This window comes from Balearica regulorum, chromosome 4, assembly GCF_011004875.1.
Source record: "Balearica regulorum gibbericeps isolate bBalReg1 chromosome 4, bBalReg1.pri, whole genome shotgun sequence".
Lineage (NCBI taxonomy): Eukaryota > Metazoa > Chordata > Aves > Gruiformes > Gruidae > Balearica > Balearica regulorum.
The window spans coordinates 21069250-21092968 of NC_046187.1; the positions used below are offsets into that span (position 1 = coordinate 21069250).

At 41.7% G+C, this 23719-nt stretch overlaps 1 protein-coding gene across 7 annotated transcripts in view; it reads left to right on the forward strand.

Moving 5' to 3' along the window:
* Positions 1-23719, forward strand: part of ADGRL3 (adhesion G protein-coupled receptor L3) — a 524509-nt gene that overhangs the window by 218857 nt on the left and 281933 nt on the right. The window lies entirely within an intron of this gene.

Sequence of the window (23719 nt, forward strand, 5' to 3'; positions counted from 1 at the left end):
TTGGGTTCCTGTTGAATGTTTTCCTTAGTGATTTTTAGCTTTAGTTTGAGGATTAGCATGGGAGTTGTGTTCTCCCTTGCTGCCATTGCTACCTCCCGTCAGTGCTATCATTGAACTCAATGGGAGTTTCAACATAGAGTTCAGGGAAAGCAGTGTTAAGCCAGTGGAAGCTTTGCAAATCTATTCTTTAGGAAATAACTTTTTACACAGATGTAATGATATCTTATTTAATAGAGCAATCGGGTGCAGGGGAGAAGAGAATATCACATAACGTCTCCAGATTTTCTCTGCACAATAGATGGGTAGAAGTCGATTTATGTTAATTAGCTCTAATTTCCCCCTCTTTCTCACGATCACGCTCATTTTTGTTAGGTACTCGAAGACACTTTACCTTACTCTTTTTTCTGTTCCAAGCAGTGAGAACATCACTATGGAAAGCATTACTGGGTCAGGCTGAAGACTTGCTTACCCAGTGTCCTGTCTCCAGCAGTAATTAGCAGCAGATGGGGTGAGGTGAAAAGTAGTATGAGAATAATGGCACATCTGTGATCATTCTTCTGGCATACATTCTCTGTTTCTGATGTAAAGACTTTATAATCTGGAGATAACATGAGGACTATCAGGTTATAGCCACTGATGGTCCTTGTGCTATGTGACTTTGTCTAGTTCTTTTTGAATGCCTCTTTGGCTTCTACATTAGTCTGTGACATTGAGTTCCCAAGGTCATCATATGTTATGTGCAAAAAATAAATCACTATGCTTGTTTGAACCTTACCACTGTGAGTAGTTTATTCGCTTCCCTGATTTGTGGTATTATAAGAAGTACTGCGCAATTATTTCCTATTTACCTTCTTTATACCATTATTGATGTTAGACATTTCAAGCATATCTCTCTGTTGTGTGTTTTCCAAGCTGAAGAAGCTGGTTTAGTATATTCATATCATGCCTGTCAGGAGGATATTTAGCTTTTGCTTGGGTGGAAGCCATCTCACCAAGGGGTGTGCTGTAGTAACCAGCCTCCAAGTGAAGACTAACTTGGGATGCTTCTGTGATGGGTCAGTTGTCATTGAAGAAGACATGTGACGTGCTGTTGTACCTTTATCTCAGGCTGTAGCTTTTTTTCAGCAAAAGATTCATGCCTTGCATGTGCTTTGCAGAGCTGAACTGCTTCACCACCTCCTACCTGTCAAGTCAGTATCTGATGTCTGAGTGACCTTGCTGAAAGCGAGAGGATTTATTAGGAACTTCCTTGGTGTGGGAACGCTTGCAAGGGATAAAGCCTAATAACAGGGCTTTGTGCTTTTGGGCATGTGCATGCAGGATGCTTACCTCCATGCCTTGCAGCAGAATCCTGTCTGTGTGTACTTTCACCAGAACTGAGGGCTATCATGGAGGCAAGGACAGAGGCAGAGCAGTGACTTTTCTTCCCCAAACATTTCTAGCTCTCTCAGCTGGCTAGCAAAAACAGCTAAGCTGAGGATCCTGTTTTTGCAGACTTTCCTTGTGACCACTGATGAGATGCTTGCACTCATTTCCATGTGTCAAGAAGCCCACTGAGATGGCTGATGAGTGGGAACAAGCTGCTCGCATGGTGCTGTGGCAGCAGTGAAGCTACCAGAGATGCTGACAGCGCTGCCAAACTGAGGCTTGTAGGCAAGATGCAACACAGGGATGAGCATTGGCTTTTGGCTGAAGTCCCATGTCAGTCCTTGCACCAAGGCTCATGCCAATTCTTCTGACCACTCCTTGTGGACCTGGCCCATAATCCTTTCAGACCTTGGTGTATAAAGTGAGGGCAAAGAGTACTGCTCTGTCTCTCATTGCATGGCAGGCAGAGAAATGTGAAATGCACTCAAATGCTGTGGGAACTGAGCCTACATAAGCACGTAAAATAGCCGTGACCAGGGACTGCATTTGTCTTCAGATTGTAGTTATGGTCCTTATCTTGCTCTACCAACGTATATGCTGGGATAAGTCAAGATAACGAGGGCAATATCAACAGAAATTGAAAACACCAACCAACCGCTAGGCATTTGTTTTGAGGAGCTAAAATAAGGCATAATGTGGAAAACTGGAACAATTGATGTAGTTACAAGTACCTATTTTCTAATCTCTTTTAGACCTTTCTTCTCTCCATCTTGTTAGTGAGTTGGTGATAGATGACTGTAGGATCATTAAACAGTCTCAAGTACTGCTGTGAGTGGAGCTGCTGTAATTTGCCACTGTATTTTCTGAGTTGTTCTTTTTTTCTTTATTATGTCTTCTCTTTACTTGCTTTGTCCACTTCCCTCTCTCTTGCCTACCAGTTTCTTTGGTTTGAGAGCCACATGAGCGTCTTGGAGAAAGTGTTGAAAGCCAGTACTGATCTCTTAAGACAGGATTGCAGGAGATATTTTTATGGCAGCCCCTGTAAGTGCGTAGGAGCACTTGCACTGAGACAACATGATCACATCTTTGCTGACATGTAGGAGAAGCTGTAAGACCAGGGCAGGCATATATGGTGCTTCTCACTAGTGCTTGCCCAACCAACAGCTGTTTTCAGCTTCACCAGTCTGATGTGGCCCTACGAAATGTAGTGGTCCCCATTATGTAGTGTGGAGGTATGCTGTGTTAGTGTCCATGTGCTGCCTGACCACCCACACACAGGGCCCAGACCTGGATTTTCCCTGATTTTGGGCAGCTGGCTTGTCGCAAAGGCAGGTCTTGCATAACAGGAGTGCCAGTGGGATGTTCTGGGTGGTGAGCTCTGTGCTTATATGGGGAGAGGCTACATGCAGAGTTGCTGTCTCTGTGTCTTTTAGGTGCCACCACCAAGTCATCTACCAACACTTTTTGCATGTGTGCACACATATGTACCAACTCTGCCTCCTTTAGCATCGTGTGTTGCTGGGGTGCCATTCACAGGGGCTCCCAGCACTGTGAAAAGCCCATGCAGGTGGGGAATGTGCCCACAGAACAGGAGTGTTTTAGGGTCTGGTCTCTTCATCAGTGGCTTTCTAGGTGAAGATTTGGGGAAAATGGATTTGTTAACACAAAAGATACTGTACCGTTATGTTTGTTTTCTCTTCCATGCCCTTTTCGATGCTTTGTATTTCTTGTACCCTTTTTCTAGTTGTTTCTGAAAAAATCTCCATAGCAACCTCTCTGGTATGGGGAGGAAAGAAGCCAGGCTAGGAGAAGCAAGAGAGAGGCAGCCTGTGAACATGGCCAGGGTGTGTGCTGTAGTTGTCACTCTACCTTTGCTAAATCTGTTCCTGAAGTAACTGTTCAGTTTGGAGTATTATCTAGAATACGAAGCATAAAGTACAGTGGTGCCAGTGAGACCCACAAGGGGCAAGAATTACAGCACTGCTGGTTTGAAACCTCTGGAGATCTGTAGTCCACCTTCCTGCTCAAAGCAGGACTGTTGCCAACACAAGAGTGTGATTAAAAGGGTAAGAAAAAGAAAACCACTGTCACCATCAAACTAAATTAAAGAGCTGTATGCAAGATCTCAAACACACACAAAAAAAAATCATTTTGAACAAAATTCCCTTGCAAGAGCAGGGTAATAGAGAAAGGAAGACATGAGTCTGTTCACAGACCTACCTGGAGGATAAAGATAAGAAAACAACCATAAAATTTGCTTCCCAAGTTATGGGAGAACAGTGACCCCAAGGTATGACTGAGAAGCTGTTGCTGGGAACAGGGCCCAAGGTTGCCTGAGGTTTGCGAGTGTCCTTCCCCAGGTGGAGCAGTACTGCTTCTGTTGCCCGGAACCAAGATGTGGGAGAAGGCACAGTTAACTCCATTAGATAGCTGACAACTCTGGCACCAGCACATAATTTCTGGAAACATTAAAGACTTCCTAGCAGTGAATCCACATGACGCATGCAGGTTAGCAGGAGGAAGGATGGAGAGAAAGCTAACTGTAAGACCCAGTGAAGGGCTGAAAACCTAATGCAGAAGCACACGTGGGCTGCAGGAACCCAGAGCGCAGGAGGTATGGACCTATTCTCTCTGTATCTACAGTGCTAGAGGAGGTTGCCAAATATTCAGCAGCCATATTTGCAGCTATGCTGTGAGTCAACAGTCCATTCAGTTTGCTCTGGATTGCCAAACCAGCTGCTGTGTAATCCCAGCCACGCTGATAAGTGGAAAACATAAACCCAGGGAAATATAACCAAGCCTTGATGAGATACAGTGCAAGCATTCTGTGGCTAGCAGACATATGCAAGCATGTTGCGATAAAAAGCCCATGCAAGAGGAGAGATTTTTGCCTGGAGGTTCATGCAGCTGACACACAGCCATACCACTTGTGGCAGGGCATGGGTGTAATCCTAGGACAACGCTGGAGAATACCCTGAAGCAGAGGGGCAAAGCAGATATCTGGGCCCTGTCCAGTGTTTGAATGTAATATGAGGATGCAACTGAAGGAGTTGAATATCTACAGGGCGAGGTGAGGATAAAAATAAAAAGAAGCCGCTTCTCCCGGCCTTGTCTCCTGCTCCCTCCATCCGTGCAGCCCCATCACTTGAAACTGCCCCATCCTTGATGGGTAGCTGACAGCATCAAGAGAGCCCTTTAGCAAACTGAGGACTTGGTCCAGTCCAAGACCATTAAGGAGGATGCAAACAAGAAGCTGTCACCATTGCAAAGGAAAAAAGATACACTGCTGCTTAACTCATGACAAAAATGGCAGTTACTCAATGTTATGGCAAGCTGACCAGGATGAGTTCCTCACCTTCCTGATCTCAGGAAGTTATTATGGTGTTTCTGAATGTACTCGCCTACTGCGAAAGGGCTTCCAGTCATGGAGATGTTTGCTGATGGCATTCATATGGCAGGAGCACAAAGATGCCACAGAAAATGATTACTGGGAAGCGCAGTGCCAAGGTCTGTGCGCTCCTAAAGGGCTGACAATGCAGAGTACAGGCAGGCTCACCCAACAGAGACAAGCTCTCCACTACTGATAGCCTCCACCTTCCTCATCTCCTACCTGCCATCTCTCTGCCCTGGTTCCCTTGCTGAAATGATTAAAGGGGGAAAAGGAAACAAAAGCCAAAAGCTCCCCAAAACACCATGTGGCATCCAACTAAGCTTTTTTTTTTGGTTGGGCTGAAAGGAAAGGTTTCTTGTAGGTTCTGTTTGTTTATTTTGCATAGCTGTTTTAAATTGCATTTAAAGAAATATAAAAATGTCTTTGCAAGTTATTTGTTTTGTTTGGAAGATATTTCAACAGGGCAGTGTTTGCTGTGTGTTTAAAAAAGAGAGGGAGATATTGTTTGAATATTACTTTCCAGTTCTGGTGTGCCTTACAGATTGCTTTGTTCAGTGTGACTCTGGGCAAATAACACATTTGATAGAAGTGACTGCCGCAAACTCCTGCCTATGGCTTTGAAGTTAAGTGAAGTTGTGGCACCTCTTTATTTAAATCTGCTAATAGAGTTTAATTTTAGGAACATGGTATTTTGTCATGTCCTTGCCTGGCACGAGAGACAGGGAGATAAACTCTCAGTGTTTACCAGGTTCACTCTGCTCTGTGTGCAGGTGCTGAACAGGATGGTGATGCATAAACATTCACAAAAATGGGAATTGCCCTCTAACTTAGGGGTCCCCGACCCAAGCCGTGCTAGATGGGGGTTGCCACTATGGAGAAAGGATGATTTCCAGGACTGTCTCCATATGTGACATCCATTAACAAGCATCAGTCAGAATAATTTTATATTTGGCCTTGTTTTCCTGTTGCCATTGGTGAATGAGGATGGAAGCAGAAAAGGCTGCTTGCAAAATGCCTCATGGATGTCACCTGGATCTTTGGGAGCTTTCCTACCATAGCCTTTAAGAGCCTTTGCTGGGTCTGCTCCGAATCTGTCAGGCTTTGTATGTGCTAGGATCATCTCTTGCGCAGCACTGTGGCTGGCCTTCAAAGTTATCTCTGCGAAGAGAGAAAGGATCGGGTGGTGACAAGGCAGGGAAGGCTCACATGATGCATTCCCCTCATGCTCTTGTTATGTTTAGGGACCTCTCAAGACACTGCTGAAACTCTCTTGTCTCCTTTGGTGTTGCAGCAAGGACCAGGACCAAGCCAACTTCTAAATTTGGCTCATGTTGGGCAACCCCTGCAAGGCACGTGCTGGGAGCCATCCATATGTGGGAAAGAAATGGAAAAGGAGGGGGTGAGCACCTTGTCTTTAGGTTAGAAATGGGACAACGGATGAAAAAAGTCAGTTTAAAATTGGTGTGACAGTGTGCATTACAGCCAGGTTTTTAGGAGCTTATCTCCCACTTTTTAGATGGCTTCTTTGTTTAATTCTAGTCAGTTCAATGAATTAAACTTTTTCGCTTCACCTCACTTAACTTCTGTGTGCAGAGAGGCCTAAGCAATTGATATGACTTTTGCTTTTTGTGGCTGCTATTTTCTCAGGCGTGTTTTTGATTACTGTTGTCTCTATTGCAGTTGTTTGTTCTTCTGCAAAAAGGGGGCAAAATGCTACTACGCTGTATATATTTTATTCCTTTGTCCTCGTATGCATCAGTTAAAAAAAAAAAAAGGCCAAGAGGAAACAGAAGCGGAGGTCTTTCCTTGTGGACCTTTCTCTCGGAGGGCCTGGGTTCTCATCCATCTCTTAACAGGCATTAAAACCAGAAAAGCAACATATTACTTTGGATTTACTCTGGAAGTAGCTGATTTTGAGATTATAGGAGAGTCATCTCATTGAGCAGCTGAAGAACTGATGATGCTTGTGATATTGCATCTCTGCCATTTCTGTGCTCAGCTTTTGACATAAAGTCCGACTTGCCCAAGACGTGATAATATCCCAGCAAGACACGTGCGTGCTATTGTGCCTGTGTAACGTAAATCTGTAAATTAACAATGTAGGACTGTTTCACCAAAGTAACTGTAACCCTAAACCCTTTTCCCCCCTCATTTCTGTCAGCAGCAGTAAACAAATACTTCAAATTTGATTTGTGTAACAATATTATGATGTACCCATCTTATTGTAGGCTTCTCCTGAAGCCTCACTGAGTAGCAGTTGATGTGTTCTCTGCAGCCTGTTTATGGCGGTAGCAGGGGGACTGATTGGCATGCTGTCTTCTCCCTGTCTGCTGGTATTAGTATTCATATCAAAGCAAGCTGTTTGGTTCCCTTTCTCCTGGGCAACTGCAGGAGTCAATCACCGCTCCCTGATGTGAATGGCAACAAAGACTGAGAAACTGTTCGTTGATTCAGAGCAAAAGAGCCCAAGCGGGTGCTTTGATTTCAGAGAAACTCTGCCCTGCGAGGGATCTGCAAGGTTAGTCTGCAAGTGTTCTTCCGAATTGTGACTCCCAAAGCATTTTGGCAATAAAAAAGAGTGAAAGATAAGCAGGCAGGCCTCATGGATAATTTTACATTAATAAAGATGACTTATAAATGCCACTGTAAGACAAGTGATTCCACTGTGAGAGTCAGACCATCATTAAAATATCTAACTCTGTAGATAGGCTATGCTGGTGGTAAATGGGTTATTGACTTTCAGCTCCTATTTTGACTAAAACTACATGCAGGATGTAAGGACTCCAGCAAATCTCAGTGCCTAAGGTGGTAATGTATTCTGTAAATCAATAATATATTAGTAATAAAAATGACCAAAGCATGCATCTATTAAGGATTCATAAAAGAAATTTGTTTAGGTTGTATACTGTGTGTATTGATTGCTGCTATTTAAAAATGAAGTATGTCTTTCAAGCAGAGTGCTTATATATGTAGCTGCCTACATTTTAAATCCACTTATGTTTAATATGAAGATAAACTTAAATAACATGGGGAAATATGTATGAATAGAAGTCAGTATTTTATACTGCAAAACATTATGGGAATATAAGTCTGTTGAGAAGCCACAGGTAGATGTCCGATGTTGCTGAAACCTAAATATGGGACCTGGGCAAAATAATAAGCAATATATGTAGCAGCCAGTGTTTGCAGCTCCAGGTTTCCACATAGCTAAAGTTTCTCTTAGCTTTGTGCCTTAACACTGAATTGCTCACTTTTCCATGTTGTGGTATGGTGTATAATGTAACATGATGTAATACAGTAATAGTGTACTCTGCTTTGCTCGAGTGGCAGGGACAGATTTGTGGTACAGAGCTGCTGGCAGAATAGAGACCCTGCTTCTGTGCAGTGCTGCTGGCTCTCTGCAACTCCCTGTACCTGGCAAGAGTGGCTGCGCAGTCAAAGAGGTCTTTCAGGACCATGCCAGGGTTGGGGACACTTGCAACACCGTGACTAAGAAGTAGGATTTGGAAAATAATGCCCCCAACTCATCTCAGTAACATCATACTAGGATCCTAAATGCCTCTGCCATTGATTTGATATTGTAGGGTGTACACCGCAAAGACTTTACGTAGCTAATTAATAGCATCTAGAGACCAGTTTATAGGATTTGCAGAATTATAATAATTTATTAGATAACGATATTGGAAGGCTGAATCGAAAAACCAAACCAAACCAAACCCACCCCCCCCCAAAAAAAAAAAAACCCACACCCAAATTAGACAAACCTGCTAAAAATGTAGTGCCATACATATCTACACATTCATCCATCCTCCTAAACTTAATGTAGCTGACTGGTCCAGTGTCCAATGCGTCTTCAGCAATGAAAAGGTACCTTCCATAATGATGAATGGTTGAGAAAACAATTCACATGCCATAGCTACAGTCTTTATGTCTCACTGAAGCAAATGAAAACTGTTTTAGATTACGCAGATTATAGTTTATTATGAAAACAAAGCAAGCCTCTGACTGAAATCCCATCTGTTGGTTTGCATTAAGCAATTCCCTTCCTCCTCCTTGCCATCTTTTATTCCTAGGAATTCAAAGAAGCTGTCCTGGAACATTTTTTGTCTGTTCACAACCACTAGATAAAGGCAAGACACAAACCTTCTTTGCATGGATGAGTGCAGCAGGTATCTGCATACAAGCTGACTGAGGTTTTTTGTTGGGTTTGCGGGTTTTTTTTTACTCTAAGATAGTAAATTCAGCGGGTTCCATGCTGCTCCCCCTCTCTTCCTGTTTTCTCTCTCCAAAATCTTCATAGATCTTTAAAATACAAAGAGACTCCTATGATCGACAAGCCAGACTGTTTGCACAATAGAGATCTCACCCAGTAATTTGTGAATCATGCTCCTGTATCTTCTGTTTGAGCTGTAACATATCTTCCAGAAAAATACTCAGTCATGATTTAGGGACTTCAGCTGATAAGGAATACATCATATACCTAAGTAAACTGTTCCATGGTAAATTACTCACACTGTTAAAAATATGTACCATATTTCTAGCCTAAATTTATCTGGCTTCAACTTCCAGCTCTTGCATCTCACTTGCCTTTTTCTGCTAGATTAAAGAGCTCCCTATTGTAAGAATTATCTTCCCTCTGTAGATACAAGCAGACTACCATGGCCTTTTGGACTAGTTAAACAGACTAAGCAGCTTTGGTGTCTCACTTGTAAAACTGACTTTCCAGACTCTACTTGATTTTATTTTTTTTAATTTTCTTAAGTTCATTTGCAAACCCTTTTGACGTTTCCAACAATCTTTTTGAAATATAGACACCACAACGTATATATTCTAGTAACGGAGTCATTAATACAATATGCAGGGCAATTCCATCTTCCCACTTCTGCTTGTTATTCACCTCTTAATACTTGCAGAGATCATGTTTGCCCTTTGAGCCACTGTGTAGCATTCAAATTCTTATCAATCATGAAAACAGTGTTGTTTCAGAGTGACTGCTTGCAAGGCTGTGGTGTCACATAATGAGCACTTTTTGTATTCCTGTGTGGACTTGTATTTGTCTGTGTTAAAGCACAGTCTGCTCAGACAGTGTATAGATCAATCTGCAAAACCGACAAGGTCCATGTCATTACTTAACATTTCATCAATTTTTTGCGCCAACTGCAAATTTGGCAAGCTTTGAGTTTATTTTCTTTCAGATCATCAAGAAGTGTGTTGAATGATATTGGACCGATGAGGTTCTTGCTGAACTTCCAGAAATGGTTCAGCTGGGATGACAATTCCACTTTTACGTTACTTTTTAAGAAGCAACAGCTAATGCATTTTTTCTGTGTGCAATCAGACTTATGTTCTGGTTTTATAGCCTTGATTTTATTTTATTTTTTTTAAAGGCTTGCTAGTAGCAATGTGCCAGCATCCCAGATCAAGTTAAAAAACAGCAAGGGGTTCCAAAGAGGGTTCTGGTTTTTTTTTTTTTTCCAAACTCCCAGATAAAAGATACCTAATTCTACAGAATAAAAAATATTGGGCTGTTTGCTATTATATCTTCCTTAATATCCGACAGAACAAAAAGCACCTCTTTATCACTGTGAATTATGAATATATCTGTTTGCTTCTTTCCAAATACAGATTGGAGTGAGTTACTGAATATTTGTAGGGGGTTGATTTCGTGCTTGATAGCTGGTTGTCTTTGACCTGTACACCTTATTATTTCAAAAATACTGATGCTTCTTTAAAATTTTTGCAAGCATAATTTTTCTTAGTCAGATGGTCCACAGTTATTTCATTTGTATTTTGAGCTTTTATTACTGCATGTTTGTGTTTCCAAACCATAATTTGTATTTGTTAACTACATTGCTGCCTTTGTCTTCTTTTTTTAAATGAGGATAGACTGTTTAACAAAAGAAGCTTTTTGTCATGATTGCAGAGTTGGGGATTTTGTCATCTGGAAGCAGACTTCTCAGTTTATTGTCTGCATTTTTAAGCTTAAATCTTTATTTCTGTTTAATTTTGTGTGAAATATTTTAATCCAGGAGCTATCCTGGGTAAAACCCTCAAGTATATATGTTGCCAGTCAGGACTGTGATCTTGTTTTACTTTACAGGTTGAATTGGTTAGTGGCTATGTGCTCATAGGCATTTGTGGTGGGTTGGTTTGTTTCGTTGTGGGGTTTTTCTGTCTATGATCAACTTATTTGTTAGAACAGGATCCTATATGAAATCACCCTGAGACCGTATCACTAAAATTTCCTTAACTTTTTATGGTCAAAAGTAGGCATCAATACTTTGTTGTTTTTGCCAGTCATGGTACAGTATTTCTAGCATATACTTCCCTGATAGTAATCCAATGAAAAAATTGCAGAGAGTTATTTAGGAGTTGCTCTTCCTCATTTGTTTTCAGAGTTATGGGCCTTAGCAGCCCTCCACCAGCACAGCATCCCATGTGTTAGCACCTCTACTCAAAAGCAATACAGGCAAAAACTTCAGTGCATCAAAAACTACTTTATTTTTTAGAAAGGATGGGCTCAACAACAGACTTGCTCTGTGACCTTTAGTATTTTGCCCAGGTAGTTCCCCCCAACCCCTGCAAAACAGTTTTTTAATCCTACACAGTTTGAAGTGGTTTATTACAGAATAATAGGGGGCATGGAAGAACCGTAAGTAGAAAAGTCTGATTTCTTTTATGAAGGTTTTTCCTCATGCTCCAAAAGTGCCCTTGGACAGCAGTGACATCAGAATGCTTTCCTTGAATATGAACGGCAAACACAAGGTGGAAATATGGAACAATTTTATTCTTAGAAAAAGCAGAAAATTCTAGATGTGAAGTATAAATAACTCTAGAACAATGCTTGAAATAGGTACAGAAGGAAATGGGTATTATAGGTACAGGAAAAAGTGCTTGAAATGGATCCTTTGTTAGATAAAAGTCTGTTTCTATTTAGAAAGCGCACTTAAATGTACTGCAACATAATTCTATTAGAAATTTAACTAATAATCTCCCAGAAACAGTTCTCTGGAAACCTTTGTGTGGTGTTTTTTTCAAGTCAGAGGAATCCTTCAGAAACCTTTAGGGAGGAGCAGTACAGAAGGATTTGGCAAGCGTTGCAGGTCGGTGCCAGGTGAGGGTCTTGTTGCCTGTAGGCCGTCTGCCTCCCAGTCTTGTTGGAGGGTACCCCTACCTCCGGACTGGGGTCCTGGGGACTGGCCCTGGATGCGACGGCACCCCAAACTCACCTGTCTGACACACTCAAACAATCCGAGTGAAGCTGCCTCAACCATCTTCTGTCCTGGGAGGTCAAAGCTGGGACTCTGTAAGCCTAAGATCAGTGTTACTCAAGGTCTGCTAAATCTCCCCTGGCATCAGGGACTGCTCAGCTGGCGGTGCTGGATCCCGCGTCTCTTCTCATTGATCAAGGAAACTGTCTGCGTTGGATGCTGTTGCGTGGCTGAGCTGCAGTGCCCAGGTGTACCTGAATTAACTTTGGCCTCCCGATTAGCCAAGGGCCTCCTCTGTATTGTACCCTTCTGTCTGGGCATCCTCTGGTGTCCCAGCAGTGCTGTCCTGTCTGGGGATTGAAAAAGTCCTACTCTTTCTGACCCAGTATCTATAGGGGAAGGAGGGATGGAATCTTTCATCAGATTATTTCCTTGAAAACTTCCCTTTGCCTTTAGCCTTGACATCTCTCTCTGTGTTGTTGGGCAATTAGATCCTGTTTTTTGTTGCCAGAAGGATCAGCAAAAGATTTACTTCTTTCATCTACGGCTTGGAGGAGGAGAATTTGAAACAAGTTTAGCGATTGTGTTTAAAAAAAAAAAAAGAAACAAGTTAGATAACTTTTTTTCAACCATATTTTCATTGAACTGGTGAGCATTATACTCTCAAATATAGTATCTGCATCTGATTATTACCCAAAGTGCATGTCTATCCTTTTCTGTGCCACCATAGCTCCAGTCTCTAATCTGCATGTATTTCCTCTTCTCTTATGTCCTTTGGGGCACAGACCTTCTTTTTGTTCAGTCGTGCACATAAGTGTCAGTGAGGGAGCTCTATGCTTTCCCACTGGACAAGTAATAAATCATGATATCCAGCGCTGTAGGATATCATAAAACAGGGTTGCCTTTTACCTGGTACCAGGTTGGTTTTTTACTGAGCACAATGTCTCTGTGACTATTCATACTTGTTATTGCTGCTTTTTAAAATGCTTTCTAGACTATTGTAACCACTTTGGAAGGCTGGAGTGGAAAATGAGTGGAAGCATGTATCCTGGTGTCCCCTGGTTAATTTAAACTGAAATTGTGGGGTGTGGATGGCAGGATTCAGAGCATTTATTGCAGATAAAAATGTTGTAAGGCAAGTTTGGCCATGCTGCCATGCCTCAGCTGCCCTGGGTCGGCAATGGCAGTCCTGGTGGTGCTGCAGGATAAGCACCACCTCCCTAGTGTGGAGCCCAGGAGGTCTCAGCTCTGTTCCAGAGCTGTTAACCTGACTCTTCTGGGAGCAGTTAATCTGTTCAGAGCATCTGTGAGCCTACAGGTGAGCATTATTTCAGATTCTTTTGTGGCTCACGTTGAGATGAGCAGTATTGTGTGTGTATGTATATTATATATACACACATATGTGCATATACAGTGTTCCTGGAGCAATATTTGCACAGGCTGCATTAGGTGGAAAAATAATTAACCATGGTGTTTGCTGTGAGCAGGTGGATACAATAGGAGACTTCAGCACTCAAGATTTTAGTTCTGTTTCCTAGTAAGTGAAACATTTTGTGGAGTTAATTTAATTCATTAGTTTTAATGTTCTGCTATTTTCCACTGAAGAGAAGGGGTATCTGCAGGCAAAAATATGTGATTTCCCTGAAAATCTGCGTTTTCTTGGAATATATTTCCACCTGGAGCAAGCGTGCACATTTCAGCTCTTTCCTAAATTTAATTCTCCTATTGTTCTTTATTTACTTCCCCTTAGTCTTAAAATAAAATTGGCCACCGTTCAGATGGATGTGTATGCTTCAGCAAAGCTCTTTTTAGTTGCTAGTATATTTGAGGTGAAGTCCTTGATCTTTTGAGGTCAGAGGGGAGTTATGTCACAGACTTTGAGGAGAGTCACGATTCAGAGGGTTGCAAAGAATGGCTTGCCACGGCCAACTTGTAATTCTTGTTAGCATATCAGCAAAAGGTATCTTAGATCTCATGCCTTCTTACTGAGATGGAGCTCATAGATGTCATGCTATGGAAATCCTCATCCAGCAGCTGGGAACTGGGTTGTCTTTGCTGATTACTCACAGATCTTGCTGATAAACACCCACTGGTTTCTAAAAATCAGTGACCTTTAAGGTGTGCTGAGTAGGGGACACCAAATTTCGTCTTGCCGTGTAGAAAACTACACTTTCCATATTGCCTGTTACATATATATAATGCATTTATACAAGTGTGTGTATATAATATATATATAAAAATTAGACTGCAATTCTGGGAAGAAGCAAGGTCTTAAAGCAGTATCAGGCTTCTTTATAAAACTTCGACAGAGTTAGTGGAAAGAACAAATTCTCTCTTGTTATTTATGGCAGAGACTCAAAGGAGCTGTGATGTCTAAAACACTGAGAAAAATCAGAGTTATTTATTTATTTAATGATCTACAGTTTAGCAATATTACTTCCTGAAGATGGCTAGTCTTCAAGGTCTGGGTAATTTCTTGTAAAATTAACTCTAAAGGAGTCATTCTAGGCATTTGGTGATATAAAGCAATTGGTTTAAATGATAAATATTTGAGGCCCCAGTTTTTTATACAGGTATTTGAATGACAGGCTCTAATACTTAGGGAGAAATTATTCTCTTTTGCCTGCTTGTCTTTTTCTCTGGACAGTTCTTCAGGTTTCACACAGTTCTCCTTTCTGGGCAGTACAAACTTAAAAATAGATTTACTGCTCTGGTAAACAAGTCCATAAACAGCACAAAGGAATCCTCACTCTGACGTTCATCATTTCTTTAATAATGCAGATATTTCTACAAGAGCTTTAATGTTCCCCTTCAGAGCCTATTCAGGGAACTGTACATCAAAATTAAACTTTAACTTTGAGGATGTGTTACTTGGTAGGAATCTATTATTTGCAGTCACTCCGCTCTTCAGCGAAGCTCCAAATACATCCAACCTGTCTGATCTGCATGAGCCTTAAAAGGATTTCTGAACATGCTGAGTTCTCTGAATCTCTTCCTGACTTCTGGAGGTGTTGGGTTTGGTTTTGGTTTTGGTGTATTGGGTTTTTTTTCTTTTCATTTCTTTCTTCTATGGTGAGACAGAAGTCAGATCTGGGCTCTGTTGCCTAAGACCATCCTCCATGGCAGACTGCCTCTGACTTTAGAGGATGCATTTGCGTCTCAGTCTCCTCCAGCTTATCCTTGTCCTGCTTGCTGTAGCTCAGGGCTGCTACTGCCCAGTTCACAGTGGTACAAATGATGGAGAAGTCCTCAGCCCTTGGGCAATATCCATCTGGGCACACCACTGAATCCTACTGAAGCCCATTCTGGTGACATACCTAAAAATGCTCTGCTGGTAACAGGAAAGTTATTCCAGATTTGCATTATTCTAGCAAGGGTAAGAATTTAAGCTAGTGTTTTAAATGGAAACAATAATAAAGTGTAATATTAAATGAACTTACAATTTAATATGAAATCCAAAAATGATAAACAGTTTCTTTTTCCATAACGTTCTTAGGCTAAACCCTTGATACTCGTTTATCTAACTGCTTCTATGATTATACCTACTATGGCGGTTTATAAAAGTTTTTATCTGAGATTAAAAAATTAACCTTACTAATGGCTACAATAAAAAGCTACAGTGGAGTAATTTAAAATAGGGTGAAATTTGTTATTACTCAGATTCTACTTGCTTCACCACATTAATTTGTGCTGCATTAAATTTGAGACTTCAAGGTTGTTCAGCAATGTCAAAATCAAAGTTTCCCTATTTTGGTGGGGGGTTTTTGTGGGTTGAGTGTTTTTTTGAGACAGTTAAGTGTCTATTGTAACAGCAGCAACTTTGAGTTCGGTAAGTAGTAAATGGCATGTTTTTCCTTATTGAAGGCCCCAGTGCGATTTGTGGATATGTGGATTTGTAAAAAGGACTAGTCCCTGTGCCTCAGAACCTAACACTTCCTTTATTAAGAACATAAATGTCTCAATGTTATGGACCAGGATCTAAACCCCTGATATTATAAGTAATGTCACTGTTAGGCTGGAGTGCAAGTTTAGCATAAGAGTCGGTTATACATCTTATGCACTGCAGTGCAGAGCTTTAACCACAGATGCTTTCCCTATCTGTGCGCCGTTTTCCAACACTTGAATGTTAATTCACGTGAAGGAAGCCTGTGAATTCAAAGAGTAGTCATATCCAAGTATCTTCTTGTGCGTGCCTTTCGTTATAAATGAGATGATCCACTGCAAAGGAAAAGTTACTTGGGAATAGCTTTTTCCTTGATGGGGCCTAAATATTAATGTACTTGCATTCAACCTTCCCCTTGGAGACAACATTTCATTTGTCTGTTGTTCTCAACTTGTTGCTTCTGCTTTAATTAAATTCATTTAAGTGACATTTAGCTCAGGCTGGGACTGTGCTTCTGACCTCTGATTTGAAGGTAGGTTGTCATGTATTTCTGAAAAGCACATTAAATTCAGCCTCTCTTCCTTCCTTCTAAAAATCTTGTGCTTCCTTTCTATGACCTTAGCTAACCTTTTGTAGCCTGATTCAATTCTGCCAGCCCAGCAGAAACCTCTCTTTTCTTTCACCCCCGCAACACGCCCTCTCACTCCCCACTGGTTTAGTTTCTTGGTAGACTACTGAGTTGACCTGCCTCATGAAGGGGTCCATCAAGCATCACAACTGGCTGCAGGTCCAGCAGCTGAACCACGACTGCAGATAGGAGGGCTTGGCTGGGATGGGGAAGAAGGACCCACTCTCTCTTCAACAACAGTGACCTTGTAGGTTGGCTTACCCTGGACCACTGCCTCTTTAGCAGCATAGAGGGTGACCCTTGGTGATGCCTTGCCTTGCACTGTGCTCCAGTGTAAATATTAGCTGCAGAGTTATTCACCTGTCTGTAAGTAAGTGGATGATTTGTGAAGATGAGGGCTTGTCAAAAGAAATGTTTGTTGTAATAGTCAGAATATTTCCCATCACTCAGTAATGAGGCAGTGGCCCATGAGTCCCAGAATATGGGAATGGAGAAACAGAAAGAAAGCACAGTACTAATGTTGCACTGCTTTCCCCACAGGTTTGGTTCAGTTCAATGCCACGTCTCCCCGGGCCAGTCTGCCTTCTTGCCTGTCTCCCTTTACATCTCTTCAGTCGCTTCCTACTGTCATACTCCTCCATTCATAGTTACCATCTGGTTTCTGTGGTCTTGCTCTTTTATCACTTCACCTCCTTTCCTCATAGGGCCTCACAATGACCCATTTCCCTCATGAACACCCATCCTCATGTGCAAATGCATCTACTTCACCATTCTTTCCTCTTTCTGGTGATCTTCTACCAGTCCTCTTTGCCCATTGTCTGCGAATTTCTTTTCTCTTTACCCATATAGAAGAGCTAAGCTAATACTTAGAGAGTCTAAGAGAATCTAATACTTTTTACTAATGAAAAAAGCTTCTCCATACTTTGAGCTGGGGTTTGGGAGAGTGAGGGGAGAGAAAGATGGTATTTACCAGCTGAGCATGGCAAGGCGATAAGGAATATCAGTGGTATGAAGCATGAGCAGCAGAAGTGCCCCAGGATGTAGGTGTCTGGTGCTTAATCCTCTGGCTGCTGTCTCTGGGCTTTCTGGGCATCCAACAGGTGGTGGAAAGGGCCAGTTGTTTCTGCATCACTCCTTTGAGATCTGACCTCTAGGGTGTCTAGAAATGTGGAAGAAGATCTGCCATGGAAATAAAAGGTACTTTCCAGGAGGTTGGTGCTTGAGGGCAGAGGCTTGCTTCAGAGATGTGCCATTTGGTACTTGGCTGGGCTTTTCGTTGTGCTCCTGTTCGCATCCTTGGCTGTGTCACCTTGGAAAATGTGCTGTCTGTGTGTGGGTTTGGCAGCCCCTATAGAAAACCCCCTCTATGTTTACTACACCCTCCTCCTGTCTCTTCTCTGCATTGTGTGGGAGGGTGTCAGATATAAGCATGCTGCTGAACTTCTATTGTATTTTCACTCACATAATCTGGGAGCAAATCCCTAGCGAGTGTCACTTTAGTGTTATAATGGAGGTGCATTAAGCAATGTATGGAACCATAAGATAGTTGACCTCAACATCCACATAAAATGCACAGAGAAGGGTGTGAGAGGTTTTTTTTTAGCTTTTCTTTGGTTCCCATGGCTGGGGTGTTGCACAGCATTGTGTTTCTCTTCTGACTTTTTTTGTATACGCCATCCCACCATATAAGAAGATGCTTTTGCAGTTTGTGAAGTCTGTTCATAGCTGGCTGTTTGCTGGGTAAGGAGGATTGCTGCTTCTGGTGAAGGTGCCCAAAGAAAAGTTGCAAATTTTTTTTATATTTTCTATAAAATAAGAAAGCCCAAGATAGCCTGGGGAGATGTGGGTATTTGATTCATGTGGGGAAACCCAGACTGAAGCCACATTCTTCACCTTCTGAGGATTATATCTAGTTCTCTTCTTCCTTTCCCTAGCAGATTTTAGAGTGCCTAATGGAGGAGATCAGATAATTTTCCCATTTTTATAGATGAGACAGTAATCAGCTGAGGCATAGAGGGGAGAGATGGGACTGGAGACCAGCGCTGTCTTGCTCCAGTCTTGCACTTCTGAGACCTCCAGCCGTTTGGCCACGCTGGCTGCCTTCAGTCTTCGTTTTCTCCCCAGGGGAGCTGGATGTGGATGTTGCAAGCATTTGCTGCAATGTCTTGGCACCAGCCATCGTCTGTGCGATGCACCTTTAACCCCTCTGCAGGCGGAAAGTAGAAGGAAAGGCTTTTCCACCCTGTCCCCCTAGAAAAGATGCAGAGTTCTTTGCTATTTAATTTTTTGTGAGCATATGTAGAGAAAGTGAGGGAGAGAGAATAGTATTTCCATATTTGTATACTAATCACAAGTGTTCAGAGAACTTTAGACCAACCGGGTTTTTTTAAGCTTGTCAGAACTAGATTGGTATTTGTGAGCAATGAAAATACTGGGGAATGGGAGTTTTGTACATTGGAGAAATATTTGTTGTGACTATCTTTAACCTGAGTTTTTGGTTGCTACTAATATTGTTGAGATCAGAGGCCAGGTATAATTTGGATTAAGGGAAAGGGAGACAGAAAAGAAGCATGGAGCTGTGTTTGTATGCTGCAAATGAATGCACAAATGAAACTTTGTATCTTATTAGGGAAAGTAGGGCCCTGATTTAGAAAAGCACTTAAGCCTGTGCTTCTCTTCAGGGAGTGAGGGAGTCATACGAGGCCTATTGACTAAACGACTGAAAGGGATTTCAGCTTGTACCCATACCTGAGTAGGCTTCAGAGTAAGGGAAGAGGGGGATTTTTTTATTATTACTTTCTGGTATTTTTTTTTCCACAGAGTCAAGGTGAACTGTGGGAATATTAAGTACTGAGAAATTACAAGCACAGAAGCATTCCTCCAAATTAGTAGGAAACCTCTTCCCCCAGCATGTTGTGTTTGCCTTTGGGAACAGTAAGTCAGGTATTTAGCTGGGCAGACCAAATCATGTGCAGAGCCTGTGAAAATAATTATCTCTACATTTCCAGTTTTTGGAAAATGGTTTTTTCTGCCCTTGAATATGCACTGAAATTTCACTCTGAAAATTCTGAGCCAGAACATCATTTTGCTGGGAAAACTGCATATAAAACCTAATTAGAAGCATCATCCCACACTTTTCTTTTAAAAGTACATCTACTACCATCATGCCTCTAAGTGTAACAGAGCTCAACAAGTCTCTGGCAGCCAAGAAGACACGTAATTTAAAGGCTATTTCAGCATTTGATTAAGCACACAGTGATAACTACAAGCCCATGCCCTGCAGGCATGACAAGAGGCAATTATGTTCTGAGGTCAAAAGCAAGAGGGAGAAAAAGCACAAGATTTTGATGACTTACTTAATTTTCCAGCTCCTGAAATTAGCAGAGACAAAGAAGTTCTAAATCGTCCAGATAAAATCCTGTCATTATCTGTTGCCGTTTCACCCTCTGATCTCACTTTGCCCTGCAGAAGCTCAGGAGGATGATTTTCCACCAAATGGCTGCACTTAGAAAGCTCAAGTTGGCACACGTTTAAATGTTAAAAAGAGCGTTTTTCAAAATCTTTAAGTTCTGCCATCTGTATTTAGATGGCTGTCTGCACATAGTATCCTGGAAAAAGACACCTGTTTTCCAAAGTAGCAAGTAGACATCAGGTCTTCTTGACTTCAAGCCAACAATTAGGTAACTTATTTAGGAGATTAAGTGAGGAGCTCAGTGAGAGACTGCAAATATAGGGAGCTGCTCAAAGGAGAGGGGTGTATTAATGAATTAATATAATCATGCTGTGTATTTTATAGATGGGCTTTGATGTATCTTATTTCATAGCAAAAAAGTAAAAAATCTTTGCTCCTCACAGGAAAACCAGTAAAAATGTTTAAGTAAGATTATCATATAGAGATGCCAACATCAAGAAATGTGCTTACAAGGAGATAAACAGCCAACCTCTAATCTCCCTTTGGAGTATTTATTGCAGATATCAGGGTAGAAAAAAAACCAAAAACACAGAGCAACAGATTTGGTGGAGGATGGCAGGATGGAAAACACATGCCTTTGCTTTCTGCTATCATATTGTATTACGGTATTCAGCTATTCCTACAGTTTGTCCAGGGTGTCACGTTTCTTTTATGCCGTATATCCAGGAAATAAATCTTGACTCTATAATACCACAGAGAGGTGTCTGTAAGTGAAAGCTGCCCTTCTAATGGCAAGCAGTCTAGTGATTATTTGAGAAACAAAAAGGCAAATTCCAGTAAACAGAAAGCCACATCTAGAAATGTTTGCATCTGTCCAGAGGTTCTTTAATGGGAAGTAGAACATTAGCTTTTATTTTTGGGGAGGGGTGTTTGGGTTTTGGTTTGGGTTTTTTTGGGAGGTGCTGGGGACTGACATTCATGCAATTTTAGTAGATCAATGCCATAAAATCTAATGTAGAGGAGAGATGCTCAACATACAAGAAATGTGCACTCACACCTGGTACAGAAACATGTTTAACAGCTTTTACTAAACCTCTGTATTTTCATATTAACTGAAATCCTCCACCAGAAGCCTGCAGTACTGCAATCATCATTGTTGATGGAGTTGCTATGAGATTAGGATGCTATCTTTGCCCTCAGATAAACTTCTATTTTAATAAAACCATATTACTGGTAGCAGTTTGTAATGTCTTAATTCCAGCAAAACATGAAAGTTAAGATTAGCTGCATATGTACAGGATTTATGTTTGACAAATACACCAGGTTTGTATAAGTGAATGTCCAGACAGTTAATTTCTGCGATCTTAAGCAGGGTTTTCCTCAACCTTCACATGTTTAATGTCTGCTTTCCTTGACAATGTAGAATAATTACTGCAAAAAAATACATAGAAATTAACAGCAAAAATATCGTTTCTGAAGCATGTGGGTCAGAGGTTTGAGTTTTATTTTCTATAGTGGGAACTCTAAGAAGTACAGTAGTGTTAGCAACTGTCTTTGTCATTTCTATAGCCTACATTAGCCTCCCAGAAAACTGAGCCCAAGAACTGGACCAAACCATAGCCCCAAACAGCTGACTGTACAGATTGACTGTAAACCTCATTTTGCCATTTTCTTGGTAGTTAATAGAAGACCTCTAAGTGCATGGCAGGAGGAGGGAGGGCACTTGTCCTCAGCGTTCTGCCAAAAGCTGCTAGAAACCTTCTGCCTGCCATGTCACCAATCTGCTCAGGTTTACAGAAGAGGCTCAAAAAGAGAGCTCACCGCAGATCTTTTCCAAAATCAGCAGCCTGGCATCAGAAGTTTTCTGGTCAGCACTGGACCCCTGAATGCTAAAGGTAATGCAGGCAAATATAAACTCCCCCCCCGTTGCCATAGAGTCCAGTGTTTCGTAGAGCAGGGACTGCTGCAGGCTTCTGTGGACAGATCCTTTTAAGTGGACTTAACACCTCTTGACGTTGTTTGTAAGGCAGGCTAAAATTGCTGGGCTTTGCCAACTCTGCCTTTCTGGTGGGTTTATCTCTTTGATCAAACATTGTCTCTAACTTTATGTCCCATCCTTCCTCCACTCACCTTGTTGTTGATTAGTGATGTAAAGCCAAGGATAAGAATGAGGTATTGCATCTCAGAGGTCTGCGCTTGTCCTCCTGGCTTCCCTCCTTATGTAACAGAAGAACTTGGTCCCAATAAGAATTTAGTGCATTACACAAATGTATGGTGCAATATGAGCTCAGGGCAAAACTGTTTCTCCGATCCCAGGGAAGGAGGACATCTTTCATTATCCAAACACTAAAGCTATGCTTATTCAAGAATAAATGCATGTCTGTCTTGGGAGTTTGGCAATTAGTCCACAAATCTGGCACATCAGTAAGAATCTGATATTAGAGTAATCCCTGCAAGTTTACAGATATGGGAACGTTTATCTCTCCAATAATGCAATCTAAATGAGACAGCTGACAGTAATAGAAGGCTTCACAGAAGTTAGAGTAATGTATTGGATTGCTGCCTGACAGACAGACAGAGCAGCCTTGGTACAGTTAAGGGGTATACCGAGAAACATCAGTACACTCTCATTTCCACAAGCAAACTTGGCGTGCATGTACCATGTGGAAGTTTTATGGGACAAGACAACAGTGTGTTAGAAGGGATTTTTTGTTTTGGGGAGGGTATTTTGGTGTTTTTATAATGGGGCCAGGGGGGGAAGTGAGTTGTTGAAAGATGCTCAATATTAGATGGGCCCTGGAACTGTTAGAGGGTTAAACCTTCCCTGACTGCTCTGTGACCATCATAGAGATACAGGCTTAATTTATATGTTGTTTTGTGGTTGGAAGTAGTATAAAATGGAGCCAGAAGGGCACTTCATCCCTGCAGCTGGAAAACTTTTTGGTGTGGGTGAGTTTTCATTCTCATGGAATAAGGAAGGGAAGGGGTTGGCTTTTGTTTCAGCTCATGGCTGCTGTGCTTAGCTGGAAAACAAGTATTTGGTTCCCAGATTCACTGTGTATTTCCTGTGAGATCTTCTGGAAGCCGCATAACCCTTCTGTGGCTGAGACGAGAATGACAACACATAACTACTTCATAGGGATATTTGGGGGATTAATACATTTGCATTTGTCAAGCTGTTGAAGATCTTTGGATCAAAGAGGCTGTAAAGATGGGAAATATTATTGCTTGTTTTCATGTGAGTTTATTTACTAATACTTTAGGGCTTTGTTTTCAAGGTATCTCAAAGTGTGTTTCTTTTTTCTTTTGCAAACTGTAGCCTGGATTTCTTTTAAAACAGGTAAGATATCTGAGAGCTCTTTAAATTAACTTTACAAGTATGTGCCAGTATTGAACATCCAGGCAGATCCGATGCAAAGCTGAGAGTGAACTTTAATCACCCAGTGTCCCATATATTGGCCTTTCCATGGAAAATATCACTGCAGGGCCCAAACTTTGGGATGGTTGCCAGAACCCGCAGGCCATCCCCTGGCACGCTGCAGGTTACAGCAAAAGCCATTAGCCTCATGTTTTCTAAGGACCAATAAAAGGACCAGGAGCAATGCTGATGTTGTTACATCTGCAGTAGGACAGATGCAATCTCGCTGAGCAGGTGGGATCCTGGTGCTTGGATTGCTCGTTCTCAGGACATTTCCCCTGGTTGATCAGGTACAACACAGGACTGTAATTTTATGTATCAAAGCCAACTAGCTTTTCCCCTGGTAAGCAGAAGTAATAACAATGCCATAGTTGCTATTTACCTCTTTCAATAGGGGATTTCTAGAGC